The following is a 21,720-nucleotide window of genomic DNA, read 5'->3' as shown; positions in this document are numbered from 1 at the left end:
GCTCCTGCAGTGCTGGCAGCGGCTGGGAATGGGGACCTGTCTCACAGACCCACCAGAAACTGGGTCAGGCTCTCTGCCTGGTCCTTTATTTCCTTAGGCTTGAAAACAAACCTGGAGGAAACAATTTTTTGCCCTTCCAGGAGTACAGGATTTTGTATTCTCAGCAGCACTTGTCTGTCCCCATGTGTATGTATAAATATAGCTCAAAATCAATAGGAGTGAGATTAGGTCACTGTATTTCTGAGAAATGTGCTCCTGAAACCAACCAGCTCCTGCTCCTTCAGGCTTCCTGTGGTGCTCCAGGACTGGCTACATGTGCCAAGACAGTGGCATAGCCTGGAGAAGGCAAAGGCTGTTCTCTTTTTAAATTGATGAATTCGGGCCAAGTCAAGAGGGACCAACCATTACAAACTTTTGCTTTGGCTTTTCAGCTCAGCTCTTAGCCCATCCCACAGCAGAAGGCAGGAGCAGGAGCTCCCATTTTGGGGTGGGAGGGAGGTAGGAGCTCCTGAGTACCAGCTGGAGAAATAGGTGGCCTTTTCCATGCAATGCCTGGGCTCCTTCTTGGGAAAAGATCCCAGGGCCAGCCTTGTTATACACGGACCTGAGTGGCGCCACTTGATTAATTGTGCCAGGCCAGGAGCAGCCAGGGACTTTTGTGACACCAATGCAGTAATGGTCTCCAGCACACAGACAATCCCAGAGGATGTGTCCTTCCTACCCAAATGAAATTAATTAATGGTGGCAATAAATAAACCACTCCAGACAAATGAGAGCAGCCGCCAGCACAATAGAAGAAAAATATAGGGAAAGCAGAGCGTTTTGCAGTACGTTTCTGGGGAAGGAATAAATGGGGAAGAGCTAACACTTGCTTTTTTTGGATACACTAAGTGAAATGGGGCTGCAAGAGGAGGATGGGCCAGCACGAAGCATCCCAGGGGAACAACAGCAGCTGTGGCTGACCATTCATCCTTCTTCTGTGCTCAGCATAAGCTCCACCACCATGTGCAGCTGAACTCCAACGACTCTCCTCCACAGCCATGATCCTGTTTGTCTGCCCTAACCCTGCTTGTGTATCCAACTGTTTTACCCACCTCCCACACCCCTAGTGGCATAACTAAAACGACTGTGTGGTTGATACGGATCACATTAATCCATCACAAGCAAGCCCTGAATGATTACAAGGCTGATTATCAGGGCCTGACACACCCCTGTGCTCACTCCACCCCTTTTAGGTCCTGCTTGGGCATTTCCTTGGATCCCCACTCGGAGGTCTAATCACCAGGCTCTGAAGCACCTCTCAGGCACTCCTAATTGGCACGTGACAAAGTGCCTGCCACACGCTGGTCAATATCAATTAGCATACTTATTAAATGAACGTGAGTGTTGGCAGCAGTTATCTAATTACCTTAACAAGCCCATCAGGGAGAGGCATCAAACCCTGTGGAGCAGCAGGGAAACGAGCTGCCCTTGGATAAGGGACAGGACGGGACCTTTGGACCAAGTCCAGGAGAGAGCCATGAAGATGATTAGAGGGAAGGAACACCTATCCTATAGGGAAAGACTGAGAGAATTGTGATTCTTCAGCCTGGAGAAGAGAAGCTTCAGGGAGAACTTAGAGCCCCTTCCAGTGCCCAAAGAGGCTCCAAAAGAGGTTGAGAGGGACTTTGGACAAGGGCATGGAGTGATAGGACAAGGGCGAATGGCTTCCCACTGCCAGAAAGCATGGTCAGATGGGATATTGGGAAGGAATTCTTCACTGTGAGAGTGGGGAGGCCATGGCACAGGTTGTTCAGAAGAAGTTGTGGCTGCCTCATCCCTGGAAGTGTCCAGGTTGGACAGGGCTTGGAGCACCCTGGAAGGTGCCCCTGCCTATGGCAGGGGGTTTAGAACATGATGAGCTTTAAAGATTCGACCCAGACCACTCCATGACTTGCTGAAATCCCTGCTCACTGTCTAACACAGGTGAGTTTGCTGAGCAGCTCCCAGCTCCCACCACTTCCAGGGTAATGAGAGAGGCCAAGACACCTGAAATTACATTTACCGGGCTCCACAAGGCTGGTGCTTTTTATTTATTTCCCTTCTTTTTGCATATCACCCCTGAGGCTGAGCTTAGCCTGTGGGTACCACCCTTATCAGAGAGCAGGCAGGGGGAGAGTTGAGACAATGTTTGTGCCTGGGAACCAAAACAGACCCTGTGCACTGTTTTAATTTAATGCTCATAAAAGTCTGCAATACTGATTTCTTCTTTTTCTTTTTCTCCTTGGAATTGGTATGACAGAACATTGCTGGTGGAAGTTTCTCTGCCTTTTATGTCAGGGCTGGCATGGTATCATAAGATCACAGAATAGTTTGGGTGGGAAGGGACCTTAAAGACCATCTCATTCCATCCCCCTGCCATAGGCAGGGACACCTTCCTCTATCCCAGATTGCTCTAAGCCCTTCCAACCTGGCCTTGGACACTTCAGGGATCCAGGGGTAGGCCACAGCTTCTCTGTGCAACCTGTGCCAGGGCCAACGACTCCTCCCTTTGCAAGGGAGAGGGCAACTCTTATGGGTGGAGAAGATGCCAGTTTTGCATTTTCAGATTTGAAAATGAGCAAGACCAGAGGGTTCTGGCTGCTACAACAGACCCAGAGCAAAGTAAGGGCCTGGGGGAAGAGTGAGGAAAATCCATGATCCTGTTGAAGCAGCACCCAGCTCTACTCACCATTTTGCCTTTTCTGTCCAGCCTTGACTTTTTTCCTCCACCATTTTCCTTAAGTTTCTCCATCCCTTGACAAGCTGAGAAGCACCATCAGTCCGTCCAGCATGCTCCTTGCTCCCAAGAGGCTGATCCAGGATGGATGGAGGACATCAGTCTTCCCTACTGCTGAGTCTACTACTTATCAAATGCAAGCAGCATGCTGAGTAACTCATCTTTTCTGCGTGCCTAATAAGCAAAAATTAGAAGAAAATTACGTGGGGAAGTCAGCAGTAAGTAGGAGGGAACGGGTTGTAATTATCTGGCTATTAATTGGCATAAAGTTCCAGTTTAATGCTCTCAGGCCTGTGTCCCTATTTCCTAGGGAAATTTTCTCTCTATTAGCTTTGGATGAGAACTGGGATTCTCTCTGGAAGCTCTGAGTCCACCCAAAATGGTGACTTTCAGCTTCAGTCCCCCAGCAGGGTTTTGTTTTCACACACTGGGACAAAATTAAGGGGACATTTTTAACATGGCTTCATCTGCCCAAGGTGAAGGTGGATAGAGCCAAGTTTTACCTTTTACCATTGGGTGATGATAACCAAGGATAACCAATTTCAGCCCACATGCAAATGTTTGCTCCAAATAAAAGAACTCAAAGGATTATTCCTCATGGCTTCTGCCAGCCCTGGGAATTCCCTAGGGAGAGGTGAGAACCTCCTGCCCAAGCGGCTGCTCATCAAAACCTGCCAATTAAACAGAACCAAAATGTTCTGAGCAGTGAACATCCATCAAACCCCACAGAGAATTTCAAGGAGTGATGTGCAGGTTCCTGCCAACTCGCCTGGCAAGGGACCAGGCAGCCAATCCACCTGCTCGGTGCTGCTCCTGCCATGCACGATACAGCTCTGCCACGGGAGAGGGGGAAGCTGCAGATGTTTGCTGTTGAACCAACACACACAGGTATTCACAGCTCTACAAAAGAGGTGGGAAGCATGGCCTTTCCTCCTCAGGAATCCCACAGGCAGCTGGAAGAAGCTGGAGCAGCAGGCAAATCTGCTATGCTATTACAAACTGGGGGGGGGGGGGGGGGGGGGGGCGGGAGGGGGGGGCAGGGCAAGGGAGGAGGGAGAAAATAAGTTTTTTGATTTTTCTTTGCTAAAACAAGGTATTTCTATGGATAAATCAAAGTGCTCTCAATTTTGCATCAGGTTTCCTCTGGAAGTCAAAGGCTTCCTTCCAAAGGGGAAAGGCAGGTCAACCCTGCTCTGGTGGATACAAACACCCTTCAAGCTGCTCTTGCCAGCGCCCCAACAGGAGCTGTCAGACCTAAAGATTTATCTTTAAGCTACAGACCCTTCTCCTTTAATGCCCAAGCAGGAGGAAAGCACTTACTAAAGTGAACTCAGGAAGAAAAAAAAGGGAAAAAAGGAAATTAGGGGAGAAATAGGGAGAAAACAAACAGGAAGAAACAGCAGGGGGGAAAAAAAGGAGAAAAAAAACCAAACGGGAAAGAGGATGCAGGGATTTTATACACTTCACAGCTTGGAAACTCATGGCAAGGAATAAGGAATTCTCCCTTCATGCTGTGGTTCTCCATGGACTGCAGTAACATGGAACTAACATGCCTTTTGAAAAAAAGGCTTCCACTATGACTAATTGTCAGCATTCCAAACCCTTTAGAATTTTTTTCAAATCTGGTTTTCTCTCTATATGTCTCTCCACTTTCCAAACCCAGCAGAGCAAACTTCTCTGTGTTACAACAAAGCCTAGGAATCTTTTCTGTCACCTGGCTGCAGCAGCCAGAGGCATGAATCCCTGCACATGGCATGGGGGTTGTGATGAGATGATCTTTAAGGTCACTTCCCAACCCAAACCATTCTATGATTCTATGAAAAAAAATGAGGATTTTACAAAACTTCAGAGAAAATCCCCAGCTGTGGAGGCTCAGCACACTACTCTGGAAAAGTTTTGCCACCTATCCCAGAGGAGTCATTCCCTTTAAAATTTCAAATTATTTTTAATCCACATCTAGGTTGGTAAGTTGCTTTTTCTGTATGATTTTGTACCTCAGCAGAAAGAAGGGCAACACCAGTGCCACCATCAGAGGTACCAACAGCTTCCAGCATCTGCCAACTTCTGTATTCACCCAGAATGGGGATTTGTTGGTGGATTCAGAGCCTGCTAGCTCTGAAACACCCATCATCCTCTGTCTCCAAAGATGGTCTGGCACGTGCTGTTGGAGAGACAGCAGGAGCAGAGGAAGAGTGTGAGCTGGGGAACACAGCAAATGTGGGAGTGGAAAAATGCCACAGGATGCTCCTTCCTGGAAAAAAAATCCCTCCCAGCAGCCAGGGCTGAGTCAGAGCCCACTCCAGCCCCGTCAGAAGTGAGAGGGTAGCACTGCCACCACTTTAATCCACTGGGCAGCTGTGGAGCTAGAAGGGATCCAAGGAAGATCAATGCGCCATTAGAGAAAGCACCCCGGGCTGCCAATCAATACCCTGGAAAGACACTGCAGCCTGTGACAACCACACCAGCAACCTGCTGGTATTGACACAAGAATGGCAGGCTTTAAAATACAACAGCTTCTGCTTCCCTCCTCCCCATCCTGAGTAAATTAACCCCAAATCTCTTTGTTTACCCTCATCCCTAATAAGCTCTTGTGGCTCGCAGAAAATGGTACTCCAGGCTCTTTCCTGAGCAGGCAAAAGCCTTTGTTCCCTTTCATCCTGGGGAAAAGAAGGGTTTAGATAATCTCAGAATCCCAGAAAGTAATTTATTTTGACCTAGACTGTTTCTGCAATGTCATCTCTTGGCTCTAGCACGTGGGAAGCATTGTTTGCAGGCGTTTACACCACGCAGCTCTGTGTCCCTGGCACTCCTGCAGCACTGGGAGCACCTGGAGTGCTTTGACCCTGGATTGGGGGCAAGGCTGTGGCCCACAGCTCAGTGCCCAAACAACACCCTCCAAAGGTCTGAGCTGCGGGAGAGCTGGGCACAGCAGTCAGGAGTGAGGGGTTGTGCTGGGTATTGCGCATCCCAAGTCCCTGATGCGGACGTGGAAGAGACTCCAAAGGGAATCCTGTCATAAAATCACCACAGACTGGTTTGGGGTGGAAGGAACCTTAAAGATCATCCAGTTCCACTCCCCCTGCCATGGGCAGGGACACCTTCCACTAGACCAGGTTGCTCCAAGCCTCATCCAGCCTGGCCTTGGTCACTTCCAGGGATCCAGGGGCAGCCACAGCTTCTCTGGGCAACCTGTGCCAGGGCCTCACCACCCTCATGGTGAAGAATTTCTTCCTAACATCCAGTCTAACCCTGCCCTTTGTGTGTGTGAAGCCATTCCCCCTTGTCCAAAGTCCCTCTCCAGCTCTTTTGTAGCCCATTTAAGTACTTAAAGTCTCTAAAAGGCCACGATTAGGTGACCCCAGAGCTTTCTCTTCTCCAGGCTGAACAATCCCAATTCTCTCAGCCTTTCCTCATTAGATGCTCCATCCCACTAATCACCTTCATGGCTCTCTCCTCTGGACTCACTCCAACAGTCATGTCCCACTTATCCTGGAGCAGCACCAGCTCTATCCCAGTGCTCCATAAGGCACATTCAGTTCTTTCCCCCTCAGCAGGAGGAAGAGATTGGCAGTGATGGAGTCTCACTGCTCTTCCTAAGCCACGGGCTGAGTTCAACTCCTTGCCTTCAGGATGTTTTTTGCACCCTCAAGCCTGGAAAGTTTCTTTAGAAAGGAAAAGCGAAAGCAGAGAACATCACAGAGCAGGAGACAGCTCCAGCTGCTGGAGTACTCTGAAGACCAGCACCATGTCAGAGCGTGTGCTCCTTCCAGCTTCCCCAGGCTGGCTCCATCATTCCCTGGAAGCCATGGACTGTGGGGTATGCCCAGCCCTGCCCTGGAGGGATCTCTGCTGAGATAAGAAGATTTCGCAATCGCCCAGCAAGACTCCCTGGAAAGGCAACCACTTCATTGGTCACAGCGAGAAAAGACAGACCCACAATCCTTTAGGAGACCCTATGCAGATACTTCGCAACCCATTGGTCTTCACCCATCCCCTGTGTCCCTATAAAAGCTAAGGCCTCTGCCCCTGTCAGAGAGAGTTCTCATCCCTGGCTTTCCCCTTCGCCGGAGGGGACCAACAATAAAGCTACCTTCCATGCGGAACCAGCCACACGGGCCTCTCGTCTCTCTCTCCGGTCTGGTCTGGCCTGGAGGCTGCCCTGCAGAGCTGAGCTGAAATCACGAGCTGACAATCACTAAAGAGTTGACAGTCTCTGCAAGGGCCCTCCTGCCAGCAGCTGAAGGAAGACACCAGGCCTCGGGAAGGCGATCCCTTTCGGGACCATCTCCCCAGACCGGTCACCTCTTCCTGGGTCAGAGCCACTGACCTCATCACCAGCTGTAATAATGGACCATGGTGCAAATACACTGAGCTATCCATGACAAGTTTTGCTGCAATCCAGGCCAGGAGCACCAAAAAGCAGCAGTCACTGGTGGGAGCCCCTTTTGCAGACCCCCAATAGCCCCCCCACTGCCCAGCACAGCCTCTTAGCTCTGCCCCACTCTGGCTACTCAGGGATTGCAATAACTCATCTCTCTGTCAACAGGGAATATTTTTAAATGTCTTCCTCCCTGCAGGCAGGCAGAAGCCTCCTCTGTTCTTCCCAGGCAGATTCCTTTTTTATTACTATTGTTATTTTTCCTCTAGATGAGGCATTTAAATCATCCTGTCTCCTTTTAGGGTGGGGGAATGACAGTCAGGCGGCAGCCCCCAGGAAGACTCAGAATTGCTTGTGGCAGGAAGAGCTGAAAGTTTGTGTGTCCAAACTTCTGATTCAGAGCACAAAGCAAAGCTTGTCTTGCCTTTCCTTCCCGAAGTTACATAAAAATAAACCCAGGCTCCCTCCTTCTTCTTGGCAGCCAGCAGCACATCCTGCAGAGCAACCTTGTGTCCTGAGACTCTTCTGCTGGGCTGGGAAAGGAGAGGAGAAGCTCAGCCCATTCCCTGGCTGGCCCCTACTGAGCCTTATTTCACTCTGTGTACTCCCCAGCAGGACATTGATGTGGACAGGCATCTGGAAAGTCTGCAAGAGTTTCATCAGTGTTTTGTTCTGTACTTTCCACACTCGGGGTGTTATTACCACACTGCTTTGGTTGTGCAACAGCCCCACAAATGGCACTGGGCTGCTTTGAAGCGGGAGGAGGAGCTGGGCCATTGAAGAGCCACTGAAATCCCTGTGGTTCCTGCCCTCACTGAAGGCCCACATTGGATGTATTACAGTAAGTCAGCAGAAAGCAAATAAACAGGCAGACAGGATAAACAGGCTCTGCAGCCTGGTGTTCCCTGAGAAAAGTATGATTTTTTTTTTTCCCCTCTAATGCCCATCACTTTGTCAGCAAGTCTGTATGTGCTGGGGCATCATTTGTCTCCCGGGCTTGCAGACCCAAACCACTGATAAACAAAATTCTTGCTGAGCCACCTTCACTGTGGATGGAAAGTCCCAATCCCAGTCACAGACATGGGGACACCCTGCCAGGCAGCTTCATCCCTTGCTGCAAACCCAGCTAGCAACACCTGGCCACCACCAGACCCCCCCAGCCTGCAGGGAGCCGCCACCCCACCGATGTCCTGGGGTGACAAAGCTCACACACCCCCAAACAAGCAGCAGAGATCCAGCCATCTACTCTGGATGTGTGGAAAACACTCCATGGAGACATCCAGAGACGTCTGGAATAAAAAGCCCAAGGGTAGAGGAGGCCTTACTCCGGGCTGATGGTTTTGTTCCCCTTTAGAGACCTGTCTGTGAGTAATTAAAGCTTCTGTTTCTAAGCTACTTAGTATTTTAATTGATTTTCTGCTCTGGTTGCCCACAGTGTAGTCATTCAAATCTGACATTTGTCTTGCAAGCCCCAAACGAGCAGAGAGGGAGAGCAGCCTTCGCACAAGTCCCTCGTGGTTGGAACTAGTTTACAGTGGGAATGATCCTGGTGGGACCCCCTGGGTCGATCGATGTCCTGATCTCCACTGCAGAGCAGCTCGGGGTAAGAAGAGCTTCTCACCATGTCCTTGTACCTGTTATTTCGCCTGGGAATTTTCTCTGGGCTATCCTTTTTCCACAGGGGAAGAAGAGGTTGATCTCCTGCATGGTCAGATTCTTGTCAAGAGAAAAGTGGGAGCATGGAAACAGGAATTGATATTTTCAAAGGAGGTGAGAATACAGCTTGCACTGAAATTCAGGAGCACTGGAGGAGATTTTTGAATAAAATCACAGATTTTATTCCAACCTATATTTGGGTTGGAAGGGACCTTAAGGATCATCCAGTTCCAACCTCCAGCCATGGGCAGGGATGCCACTCACTAGGTCAAGTTGCTCAGGGCTCCATCCAACCTGGCCTTGAACACTTCCAGGGATGGGGCATCTACAGCCTCCAATCCTAGAATCAATCCCAAACTCATACCAGCAGAGTAAAAGTCTAGGACTTGTTGGTTTTTCAGGTTTGTTCTTCTTTTAGCAGGACCCCAGAGCTGATGACAAATAAGCCAAGCTTTAGAAAGGAAAAATCAAGCTCTGGCAAGTTGGTTAAAACAATCACTGTCAGTGGGGTAGGATTCCTAAATCCATAGAGTGACTGCAGGCAGTCACGTCTCCAAATCCAGAGATAAAGGCTTTCCCCAGCACATGGAAAAACAACACACTGCCTTTCCAGAATGTTTTCTTCTGGCTAATGCTCATGGCCTGTACCTGGGGAAAGCCTGCACATGCATTCTCTAGCCAAATTATCCAGGAGGCACAGGGAAAATCCAGCTCGCAGGGCTGAGAGTTCCTGCTGGAGGGATGCATTCCTCTGTGCTACAGACAGCCTGAGCCTCCAGCCTCCTCCAGGAATTTAAAAATAAGCCATGCATATAATAGGTGCACATTTAGCATGAAAGGAAGATGCTTCACAGAGGACAAATATTAAACTGTAAAATATATCAAGAGATATTTCCCAGGAACACTGAATTTAACCTGGCTCTTAGTTGAGCAAGGAAGCTCCCAGGAGCTATGGCTGTGTCTCATGGAGGAACAAAAACCTGGAGGAGGCTTTACAAGAGAAACCTGCCTGTGTTTCCTAGGAATGTTAAGGAAAAGGGTCAGTGCAGGACCCTTCTCTGCTGTCAGCTTGGTGGTAACACTGTCACCAGATGTGCAAGCAAAGGGACATCACTGTGGCAGCTCAGTGTCACACTCAAAGTCCATCCAACCCATCTCCTGCATAGGCTGTGCTCATCAGCAGAAATATTGGGAAAGGTAATAAAAACAGAGCAAGTCCAACACACTCTCACAGCAGCCTGCTCTTTCCATACTCCAAGCCAGATGCTAGCTTTCAGCTTCTGTTCAAAGTCTCATGCTGGACCCTTTCTTTGAACTTGAATTCTGCTGGAGCCCATTAACAATCTGGAATTCCAGAAGATCCTGCACAAAGCTGCTTGACACTTCAAACCCATTATCTGCATGGCAGTGCTTGTTTTAGGTTCTAAAATACATGAGTTGTAAACCCAGGTGAGGAGCAGTAATGCTGGTAAATGGAAATTTAATCCCATTTCTTCTCAATTTCCCATTAAAATGGGAAATAAAATTCACATGGGAAGCCCCTCTTGGGCAAGAAGGAGGCCTTTACTAAGGTGACTTCACTTGGTCACATTAAGCCCAACTCTTCCGCTAACACAAAGCCCTTGTCTCTCTTCAGCAAGTGGGAATCGCAGAAGAGAGCTTCAAAAAACCTGAATGTTTTTTCGTACAGTGTATATGGGACTCCAGCAAACAGTTTTGTTTGTTTGTTTGTTTCTCCTTTAAAATAGCATGAGACCATCTCAGGACCTCCCATTCCCTTATCTCTCTGCATGTTCATACATCATCTTCCAGTTGTGAAACTCTGAGACAGTTATTTGGCTTTTAGAGCACCAAGTTCTTTGCTTATCTCCTTCCTACTTCTGTTCTCTACACTTCCAGGCAACCTGGTAAGGAGACCTGCATTTCCCTGAAAGCAAAATTTTAGGCTCTTAAGCCACTTATCTAGAGCAAACTGCTGTAACTCTCTTGTTTTGGCTGATAGTGGGCTTTATTTAGGGGGGCAGATCAGAATCCCTGCAGTCTGGGTGTCTGCTGAAGTAGAACTTGGTCTGCCTCAGTTTTGGAGACCTGCAAAGGGTACCTCTGAAAGCCTGCAAAGAAATTTATCCCTTCTCACTATCCACGCTGGGAACCAGAACTGCTGGAACACAACCATCCATCCTCAGTGGACTGCCCCTTGTCCATTCCCTTGGTACTGATACAAGCAAAAGGATTCTCCCAAACTGTGCAGCAGGGAAAACTGATCCCTCAACATCACTGCAGGCAGCCTGCCTTCCTCCACGCCCTGCCCTCACACCAACTGGCAAACATGGTACCCAGGTACCCACATGAGGTGCTTTAAATGAAAAATAACTCCTTGCCATGATTTTCTTGACTCAGGAAAGACACTGCCACACCTGTTGTATTCCAGAACTGCTTTCTTCGCAGGCATAGAGGATGGAGAGCTGTGTTTTCTCCTTTCCACAAAAGATAGAATGAGTCGTGCAACTCTCATCTAGCCAAAGGGCTCCAACAATGGGCTGGGTGTTTATCACCTCAGGCATAGGGCTTTTAGCTGAAGGCATCCCTTAGTTATTAAAAGGTCTCCAGAGGCAGCTGGAGCTTTTCTCTACCTATTGTAAAGGCTGCTGTAAAAATACATAAGGAATAAATGCCTGACAGGTGCTTGTATATATGGAGATTCCCACCACAACAGCTGTGAGTTATGGCTCTACAATTCCTCTGAGGGGTCCGAGGGACAACCTAACACCTGAGAAGTCCTTTATCGGCTTGGTGCAAGTGCAGCCTGACCAGACCTGGGTGGAAGGGGAGGGGATGTTCTCCCTCTCCCACAGCCTTCCTCACCCTTCTGATATATTCCATTCCACTTCTCTTTCAATAAAACAACCTGATTCGGAAGACACTGGCATTTATTCCCTCTCTTAGGTGAACACTGACTCAGCAAAGCCTCCTGGATCATTTAGATCAAACCAATGGGAAAGACACCACTGGGTTCAGTAAAGATCCATGTTGGAACAAACAGCCAGCTGTGGGAGCAAACAAGAGGGAGAAGATAGGTTTCTCCTGGCTTGCAGAGGGAAGGAAAGTGACAGTGCTCGGGGACAGCTTGGCAGGGAACTGGATTTGGAAAGGGAACAGAGGGAAGTTTCACGCCAATGACGCTCACCAGGGCTTTGTAAATGCCACATTGGCCTTTCCAGCCTGCACAGGGAAAAACAGTTTTCACACCTAAGAGCCTTCTTCCACAAGCTGTCTAACGGCACTTTCACAATTAGCAGGCTACTCTGAAAGGGAGTAACTGCTCCATCTTCTCCAGCTGAGATTCCTTTCTCACACAGTCAGTGGAGCACAGGGTTATTTTCCAACACTTGTGAGCACCAAAGATGAAGCTGAAAATTAAAATGAGCCAAAGCAGCCCCATGCTTCCCCCCTCCCCACCCCTTTTAATAAAGCTACTGAATATCATGTTCTCAGTGTAGATTAACCTAAGCTTTGCTCCCAATTATTGTTTCACTCTCCTAAGTACAGAAGCAAGGAAGAGGCTTGACAAATGAACCCAGCTCTGCTATTAAGCTGCATTTCCACTTCTGCAAGTTTGTCTGAATCCTTATTGCTCAGTGGAATCCTCCCTCACACAAATCACTGGCTGTGTATTCCCAAGGCTTTTTACTGCACTCAGGACTCCAAGTCAGGTATTTTTCAACCTTTTGGTTTGTGGGACTGTGAACCCCATGGGGTGAATTCAGACAGGTTTGCTTTGCTTTGGGTCTTGTCCCAGACCCCTACAAAGAGCCCACAGCTCCTATGGGGTCATGCAGGACACACATGGGGATGAACTATGCTAGAAACAGATTTTCCTCACAGTGGAAAAGTGAGGCTTCTGCTGAAGACCAGGTTATTTGGGGACTTGCTTGTTACCACTCAGTCCTGAACATGATGACGAAATGAAAATAGAAAAGGGAAGAGGGAAAGGATTGAGCTGCTCAGGGCTACAATGCCTCCAAAGCCTGGCTCTGGGGAAAGCTCTTGATCTCTCAGACCTACAGTGGCAGCGCCTCTCTGCAGAGAGTTGACAGGGGAAAAATCCAGCCCATCGGTTCCTCCTTGCCCTTTTCCCGGCACAAATCAAGGCAGCTGTGATTAGAGCCAGGGCTGGAGAAGGGATGGAGGGATCCCACGCTTTCCCCTGCTGGCATGTCAGGCTAATCAGATCCACCAGCTCCTCCTGACTCTTCAAATGCTGCCCGTGTTCTCCCTGGAGCTCACTTTGATTTCCAAGCCTGCAGTGCTATAGGAACAAGTCTCTGCTGGTTTCACAGCCCAGCCTGAGGTTTAGGTCAGGAGTGGACATTCAGATCCATGAGGCCGACCCTCTGCCTTGTGTATTTGCTGCACAAGCTGGGAGCTGCTCTCAGAATGTCCATGATCCGCTCCTTCCATTTGCAGGCACCGCACGGGGCAAGACAGGGTTGACTGCGGCTGCTCACAGCAAATGTAGGACTCCAGCGTGGCAGGAACACTCCTTGGGAAACCAAAGGATAGGGAAAATAAAAGTGCAACATACAGCAAATTAGCCCCATCATCCTTAAAGGCTGATACACAAGTCCATTCACAAATGTACCACATCTTCGGCAGGTGAGGGATAACCCCAAGCCACATGTCTTAGAATCACAGAATGGTTTGGATTGGAAGGGACTCTAAAAACCATCTAATTCCACCTTCCACTACACCAAGTTCCTCAAAGCCCCATCCAGCTTGCCCTTGAACGCTTCCAGGGATGGGGCAGACACAACTTCTACAACTTAGGGAGAGGGAAGGGAGTTGCTGGGATATTGGTTGTTTCCCTTGCCTAGAACAGAGGCTCTGATAGTAATATCGTGGCAGCAGCCGGATGCTTTTAGTCCGGAAAGAAGACAACTCAGACCTTCCTGAACTTGATCCTATAGGAAAAAAAAGAAGTTGTCCATGTTCTCCCTTCTCCATCCCACTCTGTGAGACCCAGGGTGTCCTTTATGGATACACTGAGGAGTGTGAAGGTGACTGTACCTAAGAGAAACACACTTAGACACACGATTGCTCTCTATGCCAGTAATATGTTACTACTTTCTAAGGGGTGTTTTGCAAATTGCATGATCCAAGTCCATATAAACACAGGGAGAAAACCAGGACGTGTCTAATCTCTCTTTGGAGGTATCCAAAGGGGTACCTCTGCAACTCATCTGCAGGTGGTAAATAAGGTGTTTGTCTCACAAGCTGCTCCCAAGTGAGCACAGCAGGGTAAGTTCAAGATCAGGATTTGGTTTAAAACATTTTTCAGCCTCCGGCCTGGCAGGGAGCAGTTCTTCAGTCTCTGGTGATTTGCCAAAAGGCTCATTTCTTACTGCTAATAAGATAAGTGAGTGCGTAAACAAGCAACACACACACACCTGGTGGTGCAGGGACACCTCTCCCAGTGGAAGGATTTCTTCTCCTGGATGGCATAGGCAGCCAAGGAGGCAGGATACATCCTGTCCTGCTGCTCCTTGGCTACTCCATGAAACATCACCACATTGGCAAAGGTAGCATTCCTTACAGACCTCATCAAAAGCAGAGCATGTCTAAAGAGGAAAACATCCTGGTAATAAATAGGCAGAACTTTCAGCCCTGAGCAGTCCATCTGAATAAATTGGTGTTGTTTGAGAGCTGCCCAAGAAGAGACTTCAGGGAAGGAAGAAGATGGCACTGTTCATAACGCATCCTAAAGGTTCCCCACATCTTTCAGCCAGGCCCAAACAAAACACAAATTAGAGGCTCATTTTGATTCCCATTAAATTCATTCTTTTCCCCTGACTTCTGCAGAGCTTGGATCAGACACAAAAAGGGAGTGAGGTGTCAATACAGTACCAATTCTTCAGACCTCAGGACCTCATTAGCAGAGCGGTGCAAAAAATCACACCCCAAAACCAATGCTCTGGAAGACAACAAATTTATTTCAAGGTGAATCAAAATGCTTCATTTTACCCTCAATGCAGAGGTTTGTTTCTGATTTCAGTTGATTTATGTGGGTTTCTTTTAAATAATATTTCTTTAACTGAAAAAATGAAAATACAAGTTACCCCCTTCACTGGTGCTCTATTTCCAAACTCAGATACAAAGCTTGGGGAAAAAACCCTCTTGCCCATCCTTCTGTGCTAAAGCTCCATGGCCCAGGGTGGTGAGTCCCAAAGTGATATCAGAAGGAATGAAAAGTGGAAGCAGGGCTGGGGGTTTGAGTGCCAGGATGTGGCATTCCCAATCCCCAGTCCATGAGTCAGCACTGGGATATTGTTGCTTTCCAGCAAATCACCCGAGGGCAACTTGGGATGTGTCCAAGAGCTGGTTTAGGTGGGGCTGAGGTATTCACATGGGAAGGGGTGAGGTCATTCCCATTTTGGCTGTGCCAATCTCTTCCCTCCCCTGTCAGCAGCAATGGTTACCTGCTTTACTACACCTTTGGCAGAACAGATGTTTCATACCACACATTACCCTGCCCTCCCCCTGCCAGAAAGAAGGGAGGAACATGGAGTTGTTTCGTTTGGGAAAGCCCTCTCAGATCATCAAATACAATCATTCCCCCAGCACTGCCAAGCCCACCACTGACCATGTCCCCAAACGCCACATCTACACTACTTTTAAATCCCTCCAAGCATGGTGACTCTACCTGAACAGCCTGTTCCAGGGCTTGACAACCCTCTCCACGAAGAAATTTTTCCCAATATCCAACCTAAACCTCCCCTGGCACAACCTGAGGCTGGCTGCTCACTCCACGATGGGTGGCTGACTGCCCAGTAAGAATTTTGTCTGGCCAAGCAGCACAGCCAAAGCTGGAGCCCAGCCAGGACAAGGGGCTCATACCTTCTCCCTCCTGCTCCAGCCAGACATCCCAGGAGATTATTAATGACTGCACGTGACCAGCAGCAATAATTAATCACCAAAAGTTGTTATTTCTCAAAGCCAAGTCATGTTCTGTCTCCATCATGGGCTTGACAGCAGTCAGTAACAGCACTGGCAATTAAAGTTAGGCAAGATCTGATTAACAAGATAATGTTCACTGATCATCATGCATCTGCGTCGAATCCAACCACAGGGCGTTTTTTCCTTAGCTGGTATTTTTCACGTACCAGGAGGAACAGTCAGATCGTCAGCTCAAAACTACTTTAAGCTACAGTTACTCCACTCCTCAGACCCCTTCAGGGAAGACAGGGATTTAGGGAATGCAGGAGTCACCGGTGCCTTGTACCCTCTCCAGCCAGCAGTGCCAGGGGCTTCAGGAGCCATCCCCACAAGTCTCACCATGGCCCAATTCAGTAACCATCCCTGGATTCCAGTATGTAAATATAATAAGAGGATTGCAGAGAAGAGATTTGTCTTGACTAGGAGATTAGTTTTAGATGAAATTTGGCTAAGCGGGAAATGCTACTGGCGAGGATGTGACCACTTCAATTAGCTCATGAGTGCTTTTCAGCATCTCTGCTCCCATGCCAGGCAGAACTGGCAAAGAGGAGCTGGAGAGATGCTGAACTCTGAAGGGAAGGGCAGCACAAGCACCCCCTGCTCACTGAGAGCTGTTTCAGCACTGAGCCAGCAGCCCTCAATTGGGCATTTCCGTGCGGTGCCTGCGCGTTTCTGAAGCACGGTGTTCCCACACCTCCTCCCTGAACGCCGGTGCCCTGCTCCTCCCTGTTCCGTGAGCTCAAGTGTCTCCAGGGAGCTGGCTGCACGTGGTGCTGCCAGCTGTGCCACAAGGCCACTGGGACAGGAAGGAAGGGATTGCCCAGGTTAGAGCAGGATTCCACTGCCAGCACTTTGCTGCCTCCTCCATCACAGTGTGCCAGACTGTTCAGCAAGAAACGTGTGCCTCACTATCACAAATACAATATTTTTCTCCAGAAATTAAAAATAAATACATCTCAATACGGAATTACAATGCTCCTAAGGGAAGCAGAAATAAGGAAAAAGCCATCTGCATCAGAAGGTTCTTAGAGAGAAGAAACCAGAGTGGGAATTCCTCCATGCATTACCTGTTAGTGCAAGGTCACTTTGATGTGTGGAGTGCTGAGAGATGCAGGACTCTTGTTCAGGAAGCTCTTGATATTCCATCAAACTTTTAATCACCTGCCTGTGTCTCCTTGCAGGGAAATGGGCAGGAGCTGCCCGCTTGTATTTTGAGGATGCAATGCAAGGGGCACCCACAGGCATTCCAGACAGGAATTGCATCTAGTGCCGCACCTCTGAACATTCACAGGGAGTTTCCACAGCCTTCTTCCTTCAACACCTTTAATGAGACACAAGCCAAAGCAGCTTCTTCTCCACTTTGTATCCCAGCTCCTGCTCATCCAAGGTTTAATCCCACCATCTGCCTCCTCCAGATCCCCAGGATCCCAGCATCAAGCACCTCTCCAGCCTTGGAGGGGTTACCCACTCCAGGCTCCATAGTTCAGGCAAGCCCAAAGACCTTGGAGGAATAAAAGGCTTCCTGGCCAGGGCAACCCCCAGAATCTTCCTCTTCAGCATGTGTCCAACCTGCTCCTCCATTCAGCCAGGCATAGGTAAAGCAGGAGGTCCTTAGGCCACCAGGGAAAAGCCAAAACCTTTCTTTCAAACTGTTGGAGTTTTAGTTTAGTCCTAGTTTTTTTTCTGTTAAAGGAATTTTTTCCCATAGCATGTTGCTAGGAGATAAATAGCCATACTTAAGAAAGACAAAAGGGCCCGGCCAGGCTTTTGTTCTCACCTGGCGGGCAGTTCAGTTCGCTCTCAGCGTCTGGAGGGAGAAGGTGCAGAGAGAGGAGCTGCTGGTTCCCGTTTTCGGCGTCTTTCCTTTCTGCTGGAAACAACACCGGGAATCCCAAAGCTGCTTTCCCTGCCCTGCTGGAGCGTGGGCTGCAGCCGCCCTACTCCGCTGCTGTTTCGAGCCTTCGCTACGCTGTAGCCGTGCTCACCCTGCCTGCCTGGACCCCCGGGGGGTTCCCCTTTTGGATACATCTCGTCTGCCACCCGGGATTTGTGTTTGTGCCTGCCGCTCCAGCCTACCAGTCCAGCCTGCTGTTTCCGGGAACCCGGGACCAGCTGCCCACCGGTTTGTGAAGCTCCTTTGTTCCATCCTTCCCCGGGATCCCAGGGCATCAGAGCAGCCGCGTGTTCCCCGAGCTCGCTCCGGAGCGTCCCCTGCAGCCGCGGGGGAACCATCGCACCTGCCCTACTCACCGGGAGCCGCCAGCGATCCCTGCCGGCTGCGAGCGGAACTGCACCCAAGGGGAAATAGCCTGACAGCCCAGAAGGCTGGCACTGGGTTTGTGTTTGCTGTTACTGCCATAGTTGTTGTTGTTTTGTTCGACTGGTTATATATCTTCCTATCTATCTATCTATCTATATATATAGTAAAGAACTGTTATTCCTATTTCCCACATCTTTGCCTAAAGACCCTTGATTCCAAAATCATAACTCAGAGGGAAAGGGGTTACATCTGCCACTCCAAGGGAGGCTTCTGCCTTCCTGAGCAGACACCTGTCTTTCAAACCGAGACACAAACCCTGAGGAATCTCAGAGTGAAAAGGTTAGGGCAGGGCTCAGTTTTTTGTTCAACATGTGCTGACTACGCCCTGAAGTATGGGACCTCTAGACTGATTTGGAATATTATAATAGTGCCTTTGTGCCATTTGAAACCAAATCAAAGAAAATGTTAATAAATAGCCCGTGTTAAAGATGGATCCATTTTTTTTTTCCCACTCAATTTCCATTCCTTGCCTTTGCCGCATTTGCTAATTATCCAGTATGCATTTGCTTAAAGAAAGTGTTTTTCTAGCCTTCACAATCCATCTTCCCATCCTAATGGATCTTGTGGTAAAGTCATTACAGAGACTTTATGAAATCACAGTTATTTCCATGACAACAGTGATGTAATAAAGGTGGGATTATGACATTACTGCAAGATCAAGCTGAAGGATGGGATGGATTTGTTTACCCCAGACCGGGCAAGGAAGAGACTTCATTCATCCAATGTTTCTAAAAGTGCCTTAAGGTCTGCTAATGGAAGGGACATTTTATATCTGATTTTTTATTTTGTTTTGTTTTACACTTATTTATGAGGGCTCCTTTCCAAGTGCACATAGTTTAATAAGTTTGAGAGGAGCAGCCTTGCCAAGGATATATTTACCAATCTCTGTGAAGGGGACGATCATCCCTGCAAGTCTCATGGCTCTTACCTTTCCTGAAAGACATCAATGCCTGCTGGGGAAGGGTTTTCCACCAGTTTAAAGGACAAGCAGGACAGAATTTTCCCCTTTCAAGGGTGGCTGATCTAAGCTGCTTTCTCTTCAAACATTTTAATCAAGAAATCACCTGCCAATGGATCACAGCATGAATTGGCTCCCCATGAAATGAGGTTTAAAAATGGCATTAAACCTCTTTCTTCTCCTTCAGAGAAACAAAACCAGCCTGAGTCTGGTCAGCAAATTCCAAGCCAAAATCCATTTTTCTCTTAAACCCAGACACACCAGTAGAGTCCCTCTTGAAGTGATTTTTAGCTCTTGAGCAATCACAGAATAAACTTAGGTGAAAGTGACACAGGAATTCCTAAAGAATCAGAGCATGGAACACCATGAGATAGCTTTGAAGATAGTTGGGGTTTCTGGTTTGTTTTTCGCAAGGAGAAAAGATGAATATTTCATACGGTACATGGTTCAAAAGCTGATTAATGTTTCAGTGTGTGGAAAACCAAGCTCAAGAGACAAGTTTCCTCATGTAAAATTCTTTAAGCTGGCAGTAGGACTTATATGGCCAACTTCTCTGAGGGTGTATTTTGTTTGACCCCCTTTAAAACCACTCTCACCAGTGACTTGGTGCTCTGAGAGTGTGATTAGTTCAGGGCTTGACTACAAGTGTGGGGATGTCCTGCTTTGGTGTTCCCAGCTCCCTCCCCTCTGTCACTACAGCCAGGCCAGGTTGTGATAGTCCACAACACTTCTCCTCCCCTGTTCCTGCTTGACCAACAGGATATTATCAGGCATCCTCCTGCTGGGAGGGACCTTCTCTGCTTCCTTACAAGCTGGTGAGGAGTTGTAACCCCAGTACATCTAATACATAAATATAGAGAGGAGATCCCAAAACTCCCCTGCTCTGAAAGCTCGTCTGCTTCAAGTCCAGCCTGAAGCAGCTGCTTCAGCTGGTCCTGCCCCAATTCCCTGTCCTCTAAGCCTTCCCAATATCTCTTCATTCACAGAAGGGAAACACCGTAAGGCCACACAGACGTGTTAATGAAATGTGAATTATTAACTGCAGCGTGCTAAGGGAGATAGAAGAGGGGATGTCATTTTGCCATTAATATGTAAAATGGGCACCTCTCCCTCCTTTTGCTGGAGGGGAAGAGCAGACTCCAGACTGTGTCCCATTCCAGGGCCAGGATGGGTAATGAGATAACAGAATTGCTGTGTCTCTCGCCCTTTTTTTTTTCTTTCTTCCACGACAAAAAGGACGGAGGGAAATGCACACAATTAAAAGGATTCCAATCGGCCGGGGAGAGATTCAATGAATAATAATGGACCTCCAGCTGCTAATGTGCTTAAGGACTTCCAAGTCTCAAGTGTCTAACCAGCTTAAGGGTCTGTACCACAGACCCAATTTCTATCTGTAAATGCGGAAGGCAGGAGCAGGAGGTGGGGAATCCTGGCCCTGATTACAGATGGGATCATCACTGAGCCCTTCATGAGAACGATGTGACAGCAGCAAAAGAGTAAAGTCAACTGAACAGTGCCCTCAAAGCCAACACCAAGTCTGGGGTAAGGAAGGTCCCTGCTTAACAATCCCTGTGTGGCACCTACACTTGTAGTCACCCCAAAATATCTCAGAAGAGGGTCCAAGATGCTGCTAGAATAAAAGCAGCTTCCTCTGTGCAGCTCCTATTGAGGGGAAGGTCTCTACTGTGGTGTGACTTGCAGTGCCTGCTCATCTCCCACATCTCTGCAGAAGGGACAAAAGATGTACCACATGGACAACAGCCAAAACCACATGAAAATGTCCACTTGAAGATTATCAGAGCTTTCTTTTTCTGGCACTTCCCTTGGTTTCTCTCTCTCTCATTAATGCTTCTGTCTCTCCTTCACAATCCATTAACTTTCCCCCTGCAGTCTCCCTTCCTGGGCCCCCCCTGACCAAGACAGCCTCCTCTCCTTGACCCTCTCAGGTTTTTACCATGCTCATAAATTTCCATGGAGGATCAAGGAAAAGACTTGCAGAAGTGGAAGAGCAAAAGACAATGCAGAAAGCACTGTTCCAGCCTCGAGTTCTCCATGAAGTTGTGCACCCCTCCTCCCCATCCAAAAGTTAAAGGGTAACTATCACAGATTCAGGGAGTACCAGCTTCAGAGGCTGGCAAAGACATGCTCAAAGGAACAAGGAATGTTAGCTAGGTAAGGGCTCCTCAGCCTTGAAAAGGGCTATGACAGAGATCTGAGAATTACAAGAAAAGCTGCTTCCACATCTCCGGGAGTAAGGACTGGGGGCATCAGAGGAAGCCCACCAGTTCAGAACAAACAAATGAGCTATTTTTGTACCCAGCCTGTCTCTATGCCATGGGACTCCTCAACAGAGGAACTGCGCCTGCCTGGAGCTCAGAAGAGTTCATAAAAAATTCTGGATTTTTCCTGACAAGAGCTTTTGTGTGGAAGCTGCTATGTACAAACACAATGCTTGTGGGGGAAGAGGTCCCTGATCTACAAACCACAGGAGGCTGGGGAAATATTCCAGAGAATCCCCACTGCTGTTGACCCTGTACTTACACAGGTTTCCAGGAACATGCCTTTGCCAGAATCAGAGACAGAATCTTGTGTTTGGGGGATGCCTGGTCTGACCCTGCATGACTCTTATCGTGTCTTCACACCTCGCTACTTCCAGA

General features: G+C 48.4%; 1 long non-coding RNA gene across 1 annotated transcript in view; it reads right to left on the bottom strand.

The window, feature by feature from the left end:
• LOC138112217 (uncharacterized) overlaps positions 1–21,720 on the bottom strand; it is a 66,451-nt gene that overhangs the window by 2,757 nt on the left and 41,974 nt on the right. Inside the window, exon 2 of the long non-coding RNA XR_011151602.1 lies at positions 2,711–2,932. This is a non-coding gene — a long non-coding RNA (uncharacterized lncRNA). The remainder of the gene's footprint in view (positions 1–2,710; positions 2,933–21,720) is intronic.

The sequence above is a fragment of the Aphelocoma coerulescens genome, chromosome 6, assembly GCF_041296385.1.
Source record: "Aphelocoma coerulescens isolate FSJ_1873_10779 chromosome 6, UR_Acoe_1.0, whole genome shotgun sequence".
Classification (NCBI taxonomy): domain Eukaryota; kingdom Metazoa; phylum Chordata; class Aves; order Passeriformes; family Corvidae; genus Aphelocoma; species Aphelocoma coerulescens.
This window is presented reverse-complemented; position numbering and strand designations above follow the sequence as displayed.